The sequence below is a fragment of the Motacilla alba genome, chromosome 9 (genome assembly GCF_015832195.1).
Source record: "Motacilla alba alba isolate MOTALB_02 chromosome 9, Motacilla_alba_V1.0_pri, whole genome shotgun sequence".
Classification (NCBI taxonomy): domain Eukaryota; kingdom Metazoa; phylum Chordata; class Aves; order Passeriformes; family Motacillidae; genus Motacilla; species Motacilla alba.
The window spans coordinates 11,351,135-11,366,939 of NC_052024.1; the positions used below are offsets into that span (position 1 = coordinate 11,351,135).

Sequence of the window (15,805 nt, forward strand, 5' to 3'; positions counted from 1 at the left end):
TGTAGGAGTTTCATAAGTTCAAGAAAACCTGTTGCAGCTCATAAAATTGCCTCCAATATGAAAAGTTTCTCTCTAGTTCTCAGCTGAGTGGGTGCTTTGTATTCTGAAATGTTAAGAGCCCTAATCCCATCCCATTATCAATATAAATGCCTGACTTGATTATTAAAGACTCTGCTAAATCCATGGCTTTAACCATCTGATACTGGACCCAGAACAAAATTTTGTATCAGTTTTCTTCACCTTTGAAGCTTTAAATGTGCCAACATATAATATCACTGTGTATCACCTTATTATTATATTGACAGAGGGATGTATGAGGTTAATTTTGTCTTTTCAACCTCAGGAATATTGTATGTGTGAAGAAAACTATGAGTTTTCTTCAGAACTCCACATGACAGAAAAGTCCTACTTGCAGAAATAGTTTTCAGGACAGTCTAGAATGTTAATATAAAAGACCTGTCTGTGGAAAGTCCTCAAACCTTTCAGATCTGAGTGATTAAAGGAAAAAAAACAAGTCTAATCCAGCAGAAATTCACAGGAAAACTATTTTGAGTCAAGAAAGTGAGAGCCAATAATGTTTTGAACTCTTTCTCCAAGAATATAAACATTGCTGCATCCTAACCTGCTATCAATCTATATTAAAGGCAGACTCATGCTTCTGGTTATTATTCATGCTGAACTAATTAATGAATAATTCAGCTATTCTCTAAATTTCAGAATGAACTCTTCCGAAGATTCTGAAACAGCAACACTTTTGCCCCACATTTGAAACTACAGTGTAAGTATTGAATTTTACACATAAAACAGGAAAACATTTTCATTTAATATTTCATATCAAAATACATAAACCCCATGATCTCATTTGCAAGGAACTTCTACAATAGGTTTTCACTGCAGCACCTGATGTTTCCTTTAAATTAGCTTGTATTATCATTAAAAGGTAATTAGGATCAGTTTGTGATTTCAGAATAATGTAAATTAGATTACAGAATAGCCTGCTGTAAAACAGGGCATGAAATGAACTATAAAGAAAAATGTTTGGAACAGTTTTAGCATTTTTATTGGATTAGCTCAGACAAATAATGGTACAAGAAGTTCAAGAACAAAGAGAAGAGGAATTCATACCTGCACTATAAATGAAGACTGCCAGGTACCCTTGACAGGCATTTAAGTTAGTGCAGTTTTCAAATGTAAAATTTATTGTTTGATGAAAAAGTTAAATGTGTTTAGGACAGACAGGGATATTGCCAAGGCTTGAGAATTCCCAGGTGCCTACCTGGGCTTGGTTCTGTCTCCCTTAGAAATAGGGGCCACTTTGGAATATCAACCAACTTCAAAACACTGAAGTTCCACATTTCTAAATTAGGGTGTGGTTACATCTTGGGATTTGAGTCACTTGTGCCTTAGTAACTGAAATCTAAAACTGAGACCTCTGAAAGTGTGAGAATTCCTAGAAGTGTATAGACAGGAAAAGAAACACATCCAACCTTTAACAAACCTTTCAAGTTTGCCTTTATTTTTAAACAGAATTCTTGTTCTGATGAACAAGGATGTAGGAGAATGATAAAATTTCTTGTGCCCAGGCTAGCTCCTGTTTCTAGGGATGTAAGAACAGTGATGTGCAATGATGGTCATATATACAGTTGTCCTTAACTGGTGTGCTAGATAGAAAGGGTTTTTAATACAGTAAGTGTGGCAGCAGGGTCCCCAAGAAGCCTACTATTGTGCTACTGAATTTTTATTTTAAACACTCTTGCTAACCGGTTTGTGGCTTCTGAAGTTGTAATAACGAGTTTGACAAGTATCAGTCCCCTACAGAGGAGGAGTCTGCTGTCTTGTGGGAGCTGCCTCTTCCCCACCAGACTGTGCTCCTGGATCACATGGATTCAGTGCCAGTAGAACACCAATATTTCAGCCAGCTCCTTCAGACAGTGGTGTTGGTTCTTCTCCATAGCACAGAGTCGTTTCTTCATTATACTTATTTTTATATCAAAGTGCATCAAATATGTATCTGTTCTTTAATTATGGCTAATTGTGATAATGAGAAGGATGTGCAGAAGATTTGACATTTTCATCTGATGCCTCAAAACGTGCATGGCAAAGACCAGGGCAGCTCTGGGAACGGGGAAAGAGTGAATTTGGACAACAATAGGGAAATAAGACAAGTTACATTTCTATGTTCCTTGTCCATTCTAGTGCCTCAGGGTTTATGCCAGTGACTGGCCTAAAAGGTCCCAGAAATCTCTGCCACATTGGTTACCAGAAGGATCTACCTTCAGCCTCAAGAGGTGCAGCATTTTCATGGGAAATCCCTTGGGGCAAAGACTCATAGTAACCAAACACGTGGAACATCAGGCAGTTGTTGTTCATGGAGAGTGTGAGAGGTGGGATGAGAGAAGTCATTCCCTTATCCTCTGCTTTTAAGTATGTTGTAAGCAACTGGACAAGCTCAAAGTAGTGAATGAAAATGTCTATGAAAACATCCTGTCTCCACTACCAAGAAGGTTATAGATATTCAGAGTGCAAGATGCTTTCTGTCAGACCTGGACATACCAGGGGGATCCTCACAGGCTTTAACCACATAAAAGCCCTTTGCAGAATTCTTTTTTCCCTTCTTTTACTATAGTTGACACTGCACAAAGCCCTCCCACACAGCAGTAAGTGTATGCTCTGTGGCTCTATCCAGTATCCATGATCCTCACTGACAACAGCCAAAACCAGACCCCATTTAAGCTAAGGAATTGCCAAAACATTTGGTTAGTTATTGCTAGCAGAAGGCAGTAGGTGGAAGTTATTTCTTATTCCTTCTGAGATTTAGGATATAAACCTATAGGATCTTGTAGGACATATGATTGAATCTCTAGCATGAATCTACAGAAGTGTCAAGATCTACTTCACTCCCTGTCCGGGTTTTCATTTACTTTCCCTAGAAGGCAGAACAACCTTCTAAATAAATGTATTTTAGTTTTCTAGCACTGGGATGTGATAAGGAGACTTACACAGGCACAAGCTGGATGTATAAAAGAGAGTTGCACCACAGCATTTGTGAACAGTTTGTGGCAGCAAAATCTGTAGGACAGATTGATTTGGTGCATCTCATGGAGGTCACTTCCCTAACTAAGGAATGCCCGTGCCCAGTTACAGGACATGCTGTTCCCACTACAGGATCTGTCACGATTGTTGTGTCTCTAAACTAAAAAACAAAGTTTCCCATTCTACAGGATGAAGCTACTGCTCTAGCTTTTAGTGGAAATGATTAAATGGAAAATTGCCTTAAATGCTTCCTGGGTGAGGCGAAAGAATGATAATTAAATTCATTAAATGGAAATGCAGTTGTGATGCACTGGCTGCTTTCTCATGGAAAAATTTACTTTGTAAATACATGAAAAATGAATTGTTTTGATGAGAAAAGATAGAGATATTTGTTTAAATGATTTTGACTTTGGAACAGGGCTAAGAGTGGCAGTGGATTACAGGAGATAAAATTCTTAAATATGTATGTAAAAACATCATGGGACAAATGATTTTTGTCTGACTGACGTACATTACATATCAAATTAAATAGAATAAGGCAAATATATGGGATTTGGCCAGATTACAACACTTCTGTGCTGGGTGATTGAAACCAAGCAGCTATATCAATCCTGAGAACTGCATACTAAGCTCAAACTGTTCTTAAATTTCCAGGGTTTGTGAAAGCAGAACAAAACTACTGATTAGTAGAAAAGCAGGTGCAACTCATTGGGATTCAGGGTAAATCTACAAATATGTGTCACACTGTGCAGCTATGTTTGCATCAGGATGTAGCAGAGGCTCGATAGTGCTTATCACTCTGATAAGAGCATGCAGAACAGGGAATGAGAAACGGCCTACAGTCAAAGCTGCTGGGCAAGTCTGGGTGAGGAAAATGCAATGTGATTATCTAGGCTAAGACTAGCATGGACAGTGGGGTAAATGTCACTATTCCTGCAAAGGTGTGTAAGGGGATCTTTCCACACCCCTTATTTAGGGTTTTACAGTTCCAAAAACACAAACACCTTTGCATGTTACACTGGGCAGGATTCTGTTAGAGGTCCAGTTGCTGAAGCACTGACAGACACTGCTGTATTGTTTCCTACACACCAGCACTGCCTTCAAAAATTCTCCCCCAGCCCTCTGGTGATGTGGGCCAGGGCAGGGGTGGAGTGGCTTTGCAGTAATGCACTGCAATCAGACATAGATTTGACAAGAGGCTGGAAAATATTTTTCCAGCAATAGGACTGATTAGGCATTCACAGCTAGAGCTGAAGCACTGTAGAAATGCAAATAGATTTGTTCCCTATAATGGCAGCAATTACTGCTTTGCTTCATCCTATAACTGGATCAAAGCAGAGAGAAAAGGACTGACATTTCTGCACACTAGAATTGCTCCTTCATTCTTCCCGTGCTCCCAGGGTTTTAGGTGTACTGGACAAAGCAACCAAGAATGAACTGCAAAGTAGCCTTTTAGGGGTGGAATAATGAGCTCTACAGTCTAATAGCTCTTTTACTGCTCTAATTTCTATGCCTCCGTGATCTACTCCTTCATTTCATCACTTCAAAGATCAGAGAAAGATTATATTCTTAAATGAGCAAGACTGAAGTACATTTCCTCATTGGGAAGACACCGAGACAAATTAACTGATTCTACATCAGTGAGCATGGCTTACCATGAACTACAGTAACTTTTGGGACGGATTTCATACAGCAGCTGCAGCCAAATTTGTTTAACACTGTATTGGCCTTGTGTGGTGGGATTTTGGTGGTGAAGGGGACTAAAGGGGTGGCCTAAAGGGGTGGTTGCTGTAAGAAGCTGCTGGAAGCTTCTCCTGAATCTGATGGATCCAATGGCTGCAGGCTCCAGGACAGACCTGCCCAAGGCTGAGCCCATTGGCAGCATCTCTGTGATGAGGTGTTTCAGAAGGGGCACAAAACCTGCACAGATGGAGACAGGAGTGGGGGTACGGGGAGAAACAGCCCTGCACACACCAGGGTCAAGGAAAGAGGGGCAGGAGGTGCTTCAGGCACTGGAGCTGAGATTCCTCCTGAAGCTCGTGGAGAGGCAGCTGTGCCCCTGCAGCCCCTGGAGGTCCATGGAGGAGCAGAGATCCACCTGCAGCCCTTGCAGGACCCCAGGGCAGAGCAGGTAGATGTGCCTGAGGGAGGCTGTGAGCCCATGGGAAGCTGGAGCAGGGGAAGAATGTGAGGAATCCTCGCCCTGAGGGGGAAGGAGCAGCAGAGGCAAGGTGGAAGGGTGTGATGAAGTGACCATCACCCCCATTCCCTCTCCCCCTGTGCAGCCATGGGGAGAAGGGAGTGAACGAGGGACTCATTGAGGTGGGAAAAAAGAGAAGGGTTTTTTAAAGATTTGTATTTATTTCTCATTATCCTACTCTGATTTGATTGGCAATAAGTTAAACTGATTTCCTCAAGTTGTGTCTCTTTTGCTGTGAAAGTAACTGGTGAGCGATCTCTCCCTGCCCTTATCTTGACCCAAGAGCTTTTCATTGTATTTTGTCTCCCCTGTCCAGCTGAGGAGGGCAGGGACAGAGCAGCTTTGGTGGGTCAGCAGGGTCAGCCCAGCACAAGAACAGTTTAACAGAGAGTTGATTTAGATCTCACTGTAAGCTGTATGTTGCAGAAATATTTTTTCCCCTTTAATCTCATATGGACAACTGATTACTCAAAATGCTTGCCAGTAGCAGCTTTTCTATATGTTGAACCTCAGTTCACCAGATACTGCTCATGGCACATTAGAGAAGTCCTGCTTAAATCAGGCCAGGCCCTCAAACATGGAAAAGAATTTGGGACTACTCACAGAACTTAAGAGTGCTTCAAAAATCAGTAAGCATTGTTTTATTCTGCTTGTTGGTATAGCTCCAGGTAATTAAGTTAATAATTATTTCTGGATTTTCTTGACAAAACTTTGAAAACTGGTCTTAAGATCTCCACTTCCTTCAGTTTGGAGTTCTTGCTTTGTTAAGTTTATATTATATGTTTCATATTAGGTTTCAGGTGTTTTTTATACATACAGCATTTTTTTTTCACGGTGGTCTCTTGTGTGCAAGATCACTGGTCTGTGGGAGCTGACAGAGATGTTACAGATTTACTCACACCCCCAAACTGGAGGCACCACTCCCTTGGGCTGAACAAGGGGACAACGATGGCAATGTTTGCTCTGTGCCTGAGTGAGCACAGCAGAGCTGGCTGCAGCCAGGCAGCAGCACCAGCAGCCAGAGATCAGGGGACACATCTGGATCCCACTGGCAGGCTGAGGGAGCCCCGGGGTGGGCAGCGCCTGTGGGATCCTGGCCTGGCCATGGAACCCAGGCTGGGGAGCCCCAGCACACCGAGCCTGGATTTGCCTGGGGTGAGACATGGTGTCCATGGGAAGGCAGGATCCTGCACCAAAGCTGGTCCCAGAGGCCAGTCTGGCAGCACCATGGCTTGAACCAGCCTAAGGCATCCCCTAGGATGGATTATTCCCAATTTCCCTGCTCTTCCCCATCTTGTTGCAATTAGAGTCTGAAGAATACCTGTGCCTTGTTTGTCCTAAAAAGATTGTTTGTTCCTGCTTTTGCTGATTGAAAACATCCAATCTGAAATTAATTTCAGAGAGTGTCAGAACTTCTGAAGGATAAAAAAACTGGTCCAGGGGCTCCATTTACATTCACTCAAGCTTGGGTCTGTTCGGTGGCACAGAAAGCAGAACTGCCTGCAACACCTTGCCAGGAGAAAAAGCACAGATGAAAGGAGGAATCACAGAACTAAGGATTTTACATTTCCATTGCACTTTGATGTTCAGCTCTTGCTGCCCTCCCTCCCTAAAGCAAGCTAACACCGCTGTGTGTGACTACACCCCTCTAAGTGCTTGAATCTGCCTCCAGGCGTTCTCCTCCCAGTCTTCCTCGATGCATTTGAAAGATCCTCTGCCTCCCCAGCATCTGTTCGTGAGCGATGACGATCAATGCTAAAGGGAGAGCAAGGGCATCCCAATGGCAATTTTATCAACTGGAAATCATACATGAGGCTTTCAAAAACGGGCCAGCAAGAGGAAATTTAAAATGGGCTAGCATATAATGATCAAACAGATCAAAGAAGTGCGAGAAAGCAACTCAAACAGCTTTTTAGAAGCAGAAAACTCTGCAGGAAAGGAAGTATGAAGGCACAGATACCTCAGCACAGCATCTTGGCACTGCACTGTTACACATTCCCTTGAGATAGCACAGCTTACATAGTATCACTATGGCAAGAAAAAAGTATTCCAGCAGGGATATTTGCTGAATAATACTGCAGTGTTTCCATCCCCGACATGTTAAAAACCTGGCAAAAGATAAGTAATAAGTCCTTAAACAATATTTTTATTAAATTAGATAGCTTTTATTCTTTGGATTGTTCAACTTTTAGTTTACATTCTGGATCACGTTTCCCAGTTTTTTGTCTTAACGAGGCACTAAAAAATGATTCAATATGATGTTTTTGTGCAACAAGAAGATCCTCAAGAGTAGCACTATAATTAAAATATCAAAGATAAGGAGGTTGCAAATAAAGCCAGGTTTGATAACACAGAGGTGTGGCACTCCTCTGAAATGTGTTGCCGGGCTTCAGCCATCTGTCCTGGCTGTTACCGCAGGTTTTTGTCCTTGTAACACAATGGGGCTAGTTGTTGTTGAAAAAGGACATGTAGGCAGCTTGAATAATTAATTCTTTCAATACAGAAGCCACACAAGGGCCAGTAATGAGAAGAGGAAGAATACAGAGGAGAAAAAGTTTTGAACTGCGGCTATGGACACCTTGGTTCACAGCCCATGAGGAGCTAACCTCAAGGTGTGGCATCTTCTTCTCCTTGGCACAAAAGCCCTCCTGAGACTCTGTAATCAGAGAGAATATTATCTGTGCAGCTTTGTGGAACTGTTTGTCCTTCATGGAGCATTTGTGGACCATTACTGGAAAATGTGTTAAATTGCTACCAGTGCTCTCCTGACATGGAAGGAGTCGGCTTGGATGCTCTGCAGCCCCCAGGTCAGTTTAATGGAAAAACAGCCAAGTTTAAAGAACCTACAAGAAAAACTGAGGCACAGTGGAGAGATAATGATGTTCCTTGACTACATGCATCACCACATGCTAACAACCAGACTCTGCTGTGAGGGACACCCCACAGGGGACACCAAGGGAGTGCTTGGGGACAGTAGTGACAGACGGATTCCTAATTATATAAATTTCTTGTCTTGGTGGAGTACCTGAACAGGACTCCCTACTGCCTGCCTGAGAACAACTGCTATTGCCCTACAGTAATGTTAGTGCATTTAAGTCAGTCACTATGTTGTTGACAGATAATTCTGTTTTTCAATTAAAAAAACCCCAAATATATATATGTAAGTCATCCTTGCATATAGAAGACTTTTACGTTATCTAACATCCACAGCACTAATGAGAGAATTTTGTGGGGAAAGGAAGCTACTTTATGTTACTGCACATGTCTTGGCTCACTGGGAAAATACTACAAATTTATGTGCTTACAATTATCATTAGATCCTAATTTTTGGCAGGTTTAACTACTACCTTCTCTTCCCATTTATTTTTAAGTGAGTTGTGAGTTCGTGAATGTGCCAGTTTGATGGCCCCAAAGACAGAGAGTGTCTGTTTGCCTATAAAGGCAATATATTTACAACATTCACTTCCACAAACTGCTCCCGAAAGAGTGCTTCAGTGGCACACTTGAGGGGCTAACAAGAGGATCAGTAATGTAAAACCCCCGTCATCTTGCCAAGATTACTAATGAGGCTGCAATTTGCCAGTGAGAGGTTGCAACTGTAATGGGTTTTGCATCTATTCCTTTTACTAGGAGGGCATTGTAACAACTCCTGCAGGCTTCTGAGTCACTTCCAGTCTTCCAAGCGTTCCCATAAGTTGTGTAACTTTGTTAGTGATGTCCTTAAACCATCGCGTCACAACTCCAGAACTAAATCCCTACTTAGAAAACTACATGAAAACTTTTGAAAATCAGATTATTAACATTCTGATAATTTTACAGACTGGACAACAATTTTATCTAAGAAACTCTGTTGTATCACCAAGACATCCATAGTTTTCTAATAACTGTTCATCAGAATTGCTTCATTTATTGTATTATTCAGAACCCCTGGGTAGATCAGTGTTGGAAAACTGACAAGTAAAGGATGACGCTTGTTTAGTAACTTGTAGTAAACCCAGTACGACCCGTGCTCAAAGTCCGAGAAAAGAGAAGGGGGAGCTGCAAGTGATGCTGCTGCAGACCTTTGGAAGCTGCTCTGTCACAAGATAAACGAGAGCTGGCGCTAGCTCCAGCTGATCTGGAACAGGAGCATATTCTGGATCTGGATGTCCCAGAGTAGGCTGCCATGTGGCCTGGGGTTCCCAGGACCAGCCCAGAGGAGCCGGGAATAGGAGCCCCGGGCGATGAATGCAGTTTGCGGGCGATGAGCTCGGCGTGCTCCCCCAAGGGCGGTTCCGCAGCGCCCCCGGCCCGGCCCGGCCCGGCCCGGCTCGGCTCGGCCCGGCCCGGCTCGGCCCGATTCGGCTCGGCTCGGCTCGGCCCGGCCCGGCCCGGCCCGGCTCGGCCCGGCCCGGCCCGGCTCGGCTCGGCCCGGCTCGGCTCGGCGCGGCCCGGCTCGGCTCGGCCCGGCTCGGCTCGGCTCGGCTCGGCTCGGCCCGGCCCGGCTCGGCTCGGCTCGGCTCGGCTCGGCTCGGCCCGGCCCTGCTCGGCTCGGTTCCTCCCCCGGCTGCGGGCCCGGCCGCACGAGGGCGGAGCGCGGGCGCCGCCCGGTGGCTGCTGCGGGCACTGCGGCGCCGGGCCCGGCCCGCTCCTCTCGCCGTGTGTTTGTGTTTTTACAGCAGTCAGGGTGAGTTTTTTCTCCCCTCTCTGGCGCGTGGGAAGCAGAGCCGACGGCTCGGGTCTGACGGCGGAAGGAATTAAAACTGTGCAGCCCCAGCCAAGCGTGCTGCGCGTTAAACTGCGATCAGCCGCAGACCAGGAGCATTGAGAGGCTGAAGGAAAGCGGGAGAGAGGCTCTCGCACCGGTCTGGCGGGGGCTCAGACACAAATGAGCCTTTGGCCGCAACTGCGGGTGTTTTGGAAAGGGGCCGACATGGGAGTAGGACGGGAAGGCGGATCCTGAGGATCCCGAGGCTCCAGGCTCCGGTGATGCTGGCCGGTGCCCGCCCTTCTGAGGCTGTTCTCCCTTCGTGATACCGAATTTTTGAGCCGTCTGAATGTGACGGCAAAAGGCGCTTTTCCGACAGCCCCGCGCAGCCCCGGGCAGGGCAGGGCAGGGCAGGGCAGGGGGCTGAGTTGTTCCCCGGCTGTCGCTGACCCCGCTGAACAGTCCCACCCTGTAACCTGCCAGCCAGTGCCTTTTCCACATCTAGAATGAGATCAATATTCTGCTTCCTAGAAATCAAGCCCAGCTGAAAATGTATTTTAACATATTTGAATGAGAAGGTCTGAGCAGCAGGCAGGTTAGACAGCTACTGTGTTATGCTTTAGCACAAACCGTGGATTTCTGCATGGGCCAGACAACTTTCCTAGAAAGATTACTAAAGGCTGATTAAGTCACCCATCTCGGGAAGACTTGGAAGGTGGCACAGCCTCCCTCCTGCTGGGCTCAGAAGGTAATGACCACTGGTTTGAAAGCCAGCTGCACCTGGATACTAATGCTGCTCCTCAGAGATGGACACCAAGGTGCATTCAAAGTGTGACCAGCAGGCTCCACATAACCTGCTCCAGCTTTTGAAATAAGCCTTTTTTTTTAGGTTTTTTTTTAGGGTTTTTTTAGGGTTTTTATCAGGGCATTGGACCTAAGGTAAATTCCATTCTAAATTATTTGTTGAGTGTGACAAAAGAGTGGTGAAGAGCAATCTCACTCTGACTGTTACTCACAGGGCAGGAAACTGAAACCTGCTGTATTCACATCCTGATGAACAACAGAGGGCAACTGCATAAACCACATGACATGATTTGCTAGAGAGAACAACTTCAGATATGGTCCCCTCTTTCTTACTTTCATTTTATGGTACTTATTTTTCACTGAGGTTGCATGAACACTCACTCTTTCCCAAAATTAAATAAAAGGAGATCATTCACAGGGAACACACCTAATGTTTTCATGTGCAGTCCTCCTTGGGTTAAACAAAATAGGCAAACAGAACTCCGAAAATTATTCCAATTCATTGGAAAATCAGATCTTTCCTTGTTTTCATCAATGAGTGGGTAGTAAGGATGGAAGAAAGGAATGTGAGCAATAAAAAAGATTTCCTTTTTTCATTTGAAGTCTGAAGAATAACAACCCTTTCATACATCAGCAAGGCAATGAAAAGGCATCTCTGGCGCAGTCTCTGTGTCTGTATGTGACCTTAAATTCTTGTTGCAGAGGTTTTGCTGTTACTCATTGTCTTTTTGCAAATCAAGTGGTTTTTGTTTTGGTTTTTTTTTACCAGTGACACCATCCTGCTCAAAATTTTCAGCGTGCACATAAAAACCATATCAGAGATAAAAGCACCCATGTTCTCAATAATGGAGAGGTCAGAAAGGAGTGGCAGTTGTGGTCCTTTCACATTTCAGTTTTGGCTGCTGCTAAGCTTCAGCTGGAGAGTGGTTAGCTGGGGAGAGGCGGTGTTGTAAAGAGCAAGGAAGTGCCCAATCGTGTATTACAGAAAGGAAAGTGATTTCTTTGCTTTTTAAGATATGGAGCTGACTAAGAATTGAGATTAATTAGCATTTTAAGAGCCGTCTTCATGCATAAAGTACTTGCTTCAGAAGGAAGTTAAATAATCCTAACTTTTCTTCAGAAAGACCTTTTTATTGCAGATTCCATATTTCAACAAAAGGTGAGGAGAAAGAAAAATATCCTGCAAGCTCAGTGTTGGGTATGGGGTGATGGAGACCAAGATAATTGAATCAGAAAAATTGGCAGAAAATAGAAAAAGGCTGAAGGAGATAGACTAGGGGCAGCATATGTTCTGCTGTAAGGTTTGTTATTTACAGCAACATAGAATTTAGACTAACTTATGTTAGAAGGGACCAGAGGATGTCTCTAGTCAAAATTCCTACTCAAAGCAAGGTTCAGCTATGAGCTCAAACCAGAGTAGTTAGGGCTTTAGCCACTTAGGTTGTGAAAACCTCCAAGGATGGGGATAACACATCCAGCATGTCTGGACAACCAATGTTCCAATGCTTGAGCGTCCTCATGAAGAAAAAGCTTTTGCTTATATCAAGTCAAACCTTTTTAAAATATAGTTTATGTCTGTCAATTTTGTCCTCTCACCATGCACTACTGCAAAGAGCCTGGCTTTTCTTTCTTGGTAATCTCCCTTCAAAGCCCCTCTTACTTAGGCTAAATAGCTCACTTTCTTCAGTTTCTTCTTTATGGGGCAAATGTCCCAGCCCCTGTCCATCTCAGTGGCCATCCACTGAACTTGCTGCAAGTTATCATCATTGTCAAATGTATGGAATATGGAGTCAAATGTAATGGAGTTCTTAGACAATCAGTATTTTAAGGAGAGCCAAGGCTAGGGACACACCTTATATGATTTATTGTCACCTTAATAATCAGAAGAGAAGCTCTGTGTACTATTTAAATGTCATCTGCCTCTCACTGTGTAGGATCTGGTTACCTGACCAGACCAGCTTTTGTAGGTTCTGTCTCCAATGAATGCAGCACCTGTCCCAGGGCCATCATGAAAACTGCTGTGTTTACAGAACATTTCAGGCCAGAACCAGTTGTGCTCCTTAACAGACTTGTCAGATACAAAAGCACCATTTGATCAACTTGCTCAGAAGTGGAGTATGTAAAATGGTGGTGGGTGGGAGAACAAAGCATCCTTTGAGCTGGTGTATTATGAATTTTTCAAGGTAACAGGCAGGAGATCTCAGTCACCCCCTCTCTTCCTGCTCCAATGAGCTCCTTGCTGCCTGTACACTTCCCAGTGTTGCTCAGCGTTTGATCTAAGAGCAAAGCTGTCAGTTTGGAGAGATGCAGGTTGCAGGTAGCTCCATGCTACTGTAGTGGAATAGGCTTTTCTTCCTCCGTTTTATATTTCCATTGCACCTTTCACCGTGAGGCAGCTCAAAGCACTTCACAAACAACTCACAAGTCCATGTGCTCCTGACAGAGGGCACACGGTTGCCTATTTTGACTCAGAAGGAAGTGTGGCCTGGCTCACTAACTAGCAAAGCCATCCATACAGGTATTTATGGCCTGGAGCAGTGCACAGCCTGGCCTGGAGATGCCTCCCCCAGTTATAGGCTTGGTGTGCAGGTTTCTCATGCAGTATGGGAAAATATCTGTAAGAGGTCGAAAATGAGCTAACACATCAGAGTCAATGCACCCTCTGCTTTCATCTCCTCTGTGGCCTGGAATTGTTCTGGAAAGATAGGATGCACTGAGAAAGGCAGTGGATTTCAGGATAAGGGCCATAAGGGATGCATTTTCCATTTCACCAGCTCTGTAAAGATGTTTTCCCTGAAAATCATTGTAGAGACTGCAAGAGCAGGCTTGCAAACTTGAGACTGCAAATGATGCTTCAGCCAAGGAAGCTTTTTTTGCACAGCTGTATGGATGATCTATAGCCAGACAAATAGGAGGCTGGAAATCTTTGGAAGCCACACTGCATCTTAATTCTTAAAGGATGCATGAATTTCAGGGAAGAAGACATGAGGAGCTCTATTCAAGAGTATTCATTCCTCAGTTAAAGCTTTGACATTCAAGGCAATTGGGAAGACACTTTGTAAAAAAAATCAAAAACAAAAAAACCAAAAAAAAAAAAAAAAAAAAACAAACCAGAAAACCAAAGAAAAACCACTCAAACAAACTCTTCCTTCTAGGATAGAGTTTCTTATTGGGAAATATCTGGACTTGAGTGTTTAGCCTGTTTTGCAACAAATGTCATTTGCATGTTTTTCAGAAGAGCACATGATTTAAATTCTTTAATGGATTCCTGGAGAACCTGCTGGCTATCAAATACCAAATTAAACATACTTTTAATTTTAGATTAATCTCCTGCTATTCCAGGTTCTGTTTGTCTCTGCAGCCCCACACCTTTGGTGTTCCCTATCATACATTTATTTCCTTTGTATGCTGAGGGGTTCTTCTGGATGATACAAATAATTACATCCTGCTGCTTGGCACATCTGTTTATAAAAAGAAAAACTGTGTTTTTGCATGATCAGCTCTGCTGCAGTAAACAATGTCAGATGCTTATTGCGAAATAGCGACAAATTCTGGCTGAACTTGCAGCAACATACTTGAAGACATCAAAGTACACTTGGAAGAACTTTCTGTGTGGGTGTCAGTGGTCTGGGAAACACTATTTTATATCAGTGTCTTGATTTAATCCAAATTCTTATCCATAATTTCACATGTCATTCAAATAGGAGGTGCTTTGTAAAATATTTACAACTTTTAGACCTGCCAGAACTCTTTGTGTTATGGCTATGAGGAAGCCTCTTCCCTCTCTACTCCCTGTGCAGAATTCCCCAACCCAAATATCACAGTGGGTGTATATTTTCAAGCTTCTCTAAATTTTCACGTTGCACACCCGTTTTGGATTCACCACACACCTTTGAACAAAAGTGAGAAGCAGCAACTACCTCTTGCAACTGCAGCTCTGAGTTGCAGGTGACAACTCCATGGACTGCAGTGGAATTACTTCAGATTTGGACTGACCAAAGAATCAAAGCTACTGCTTTGGGCTACTGAGCTGCACATTAACATGTGTAGCATGCATGCAACATGTTCATCTGCCTTTGGAGAAATCTGGAGAGACTTAGCTTGATTTTTCAGCTAAATCATCTCTGTTGACTTTCCTCAAGTCAGTGCAAAACTGGGGCAATACTGTCTCATGAGTGAAAGAAAATGCCTGCATTCACTCCAAGATGGGATATGGAAGCAGCCATTACCTCAAAAAGTGGTACCAGCACAGGCACTGCACTCTTACAACTGTTATACTACATTCAATTAATGTTTTCTTACTAGTTTTGTCTTCATTTCCACTCATAGGCTGAATATCTGGCCTCAAAATATTGTTAGACATTATTGAAGTCAGACATCTGATGTTCAGGAGCTTTTAGCACTGAGGAAGGTAAGTGGTCTATATATAATTTTCCCCTCTTTCTCCTTCAGTTAATTTCTACAGCACTAAGATACTTTAACACTTCCCCTCAGCAGTTTGTGTTTGTACCAAAGAGAAAGCTTTTATTCTTGCTAGTGGGGAGGTTAAGCATTTGCTATTTACAAGTAGTGTGTGGAGGAAAGATGGACCTGGGGGTTTTTTATGTGTCATTTGATGACATGCAGTACAAAAGTGTGTTTTAATTAGGAAAAAAAAAGTAATTACTTGTACATGAATTAAGCCTAAATTAATACAAAAGTTATCACCTGGAAGGCAAGAGCTTAGCTGGCATGGCAGCAGATAATCCTTGTAAAGGTATTTGCTTAGTTGATGGAGAGCTCTGTAACAGAGATTTTGTTTTTTTTGTTACCCTTAACCTGGCCCCATTTTCCCTTGCAGCAACAGTTCCAAAGTCCAGAAGAATCCCACAGCACCACACAGTAAATTCAAGCCAAACAACATTTGGCTTTGCTCTGCTGGAGCACATAGGTACAAGTGTTTCATTTCCAAGCTGTACAGTCCATCCATAGCCCTTCAGTAAGAAAGAACAGCCAGATTATAAGGTCAGTACTGCTCCCCATCAGCAGACCACATTTGTATATTCCATTAAGCTTCCTGCAGAAAGTAATAAACACACTCA

At 43.5% G+C, this 15,805-nt stretch overlaps 1 protein-coding gene and 1 long non-coding RNA gene across 8 annotated transcripts in view; one reads left to right on the plus strand and one right to left on the minus strand.

Annotated features, from left to right (window-relative positions):
* LOC119704322 overlaps positions 1-15,692 on the plus strand; it is a 73,161-nt gene extending 57,469 nt beyond the window's left edge. The window contains exons 2-3 of the long non-coding RNA XR_005257925.1: positions 718-778; positions 15,054-15,692. This is a non-coding gene — a long non-coding RNA (uncharacterized LOC119704322). The remainder of the gene's footprint in view (positions 1-717; positions 779-15,053) is intronic.
* The window catches only part of SLC9A9 (solute carrier family 9 member A9), a 193,497-nt gene that overhangs the window by 150,960 nt on the left and 26,732 nt on the right, over positions 1-15,805 (minus strand). The gene's annotated exons all lie outside the window — the stretch shown is intronic.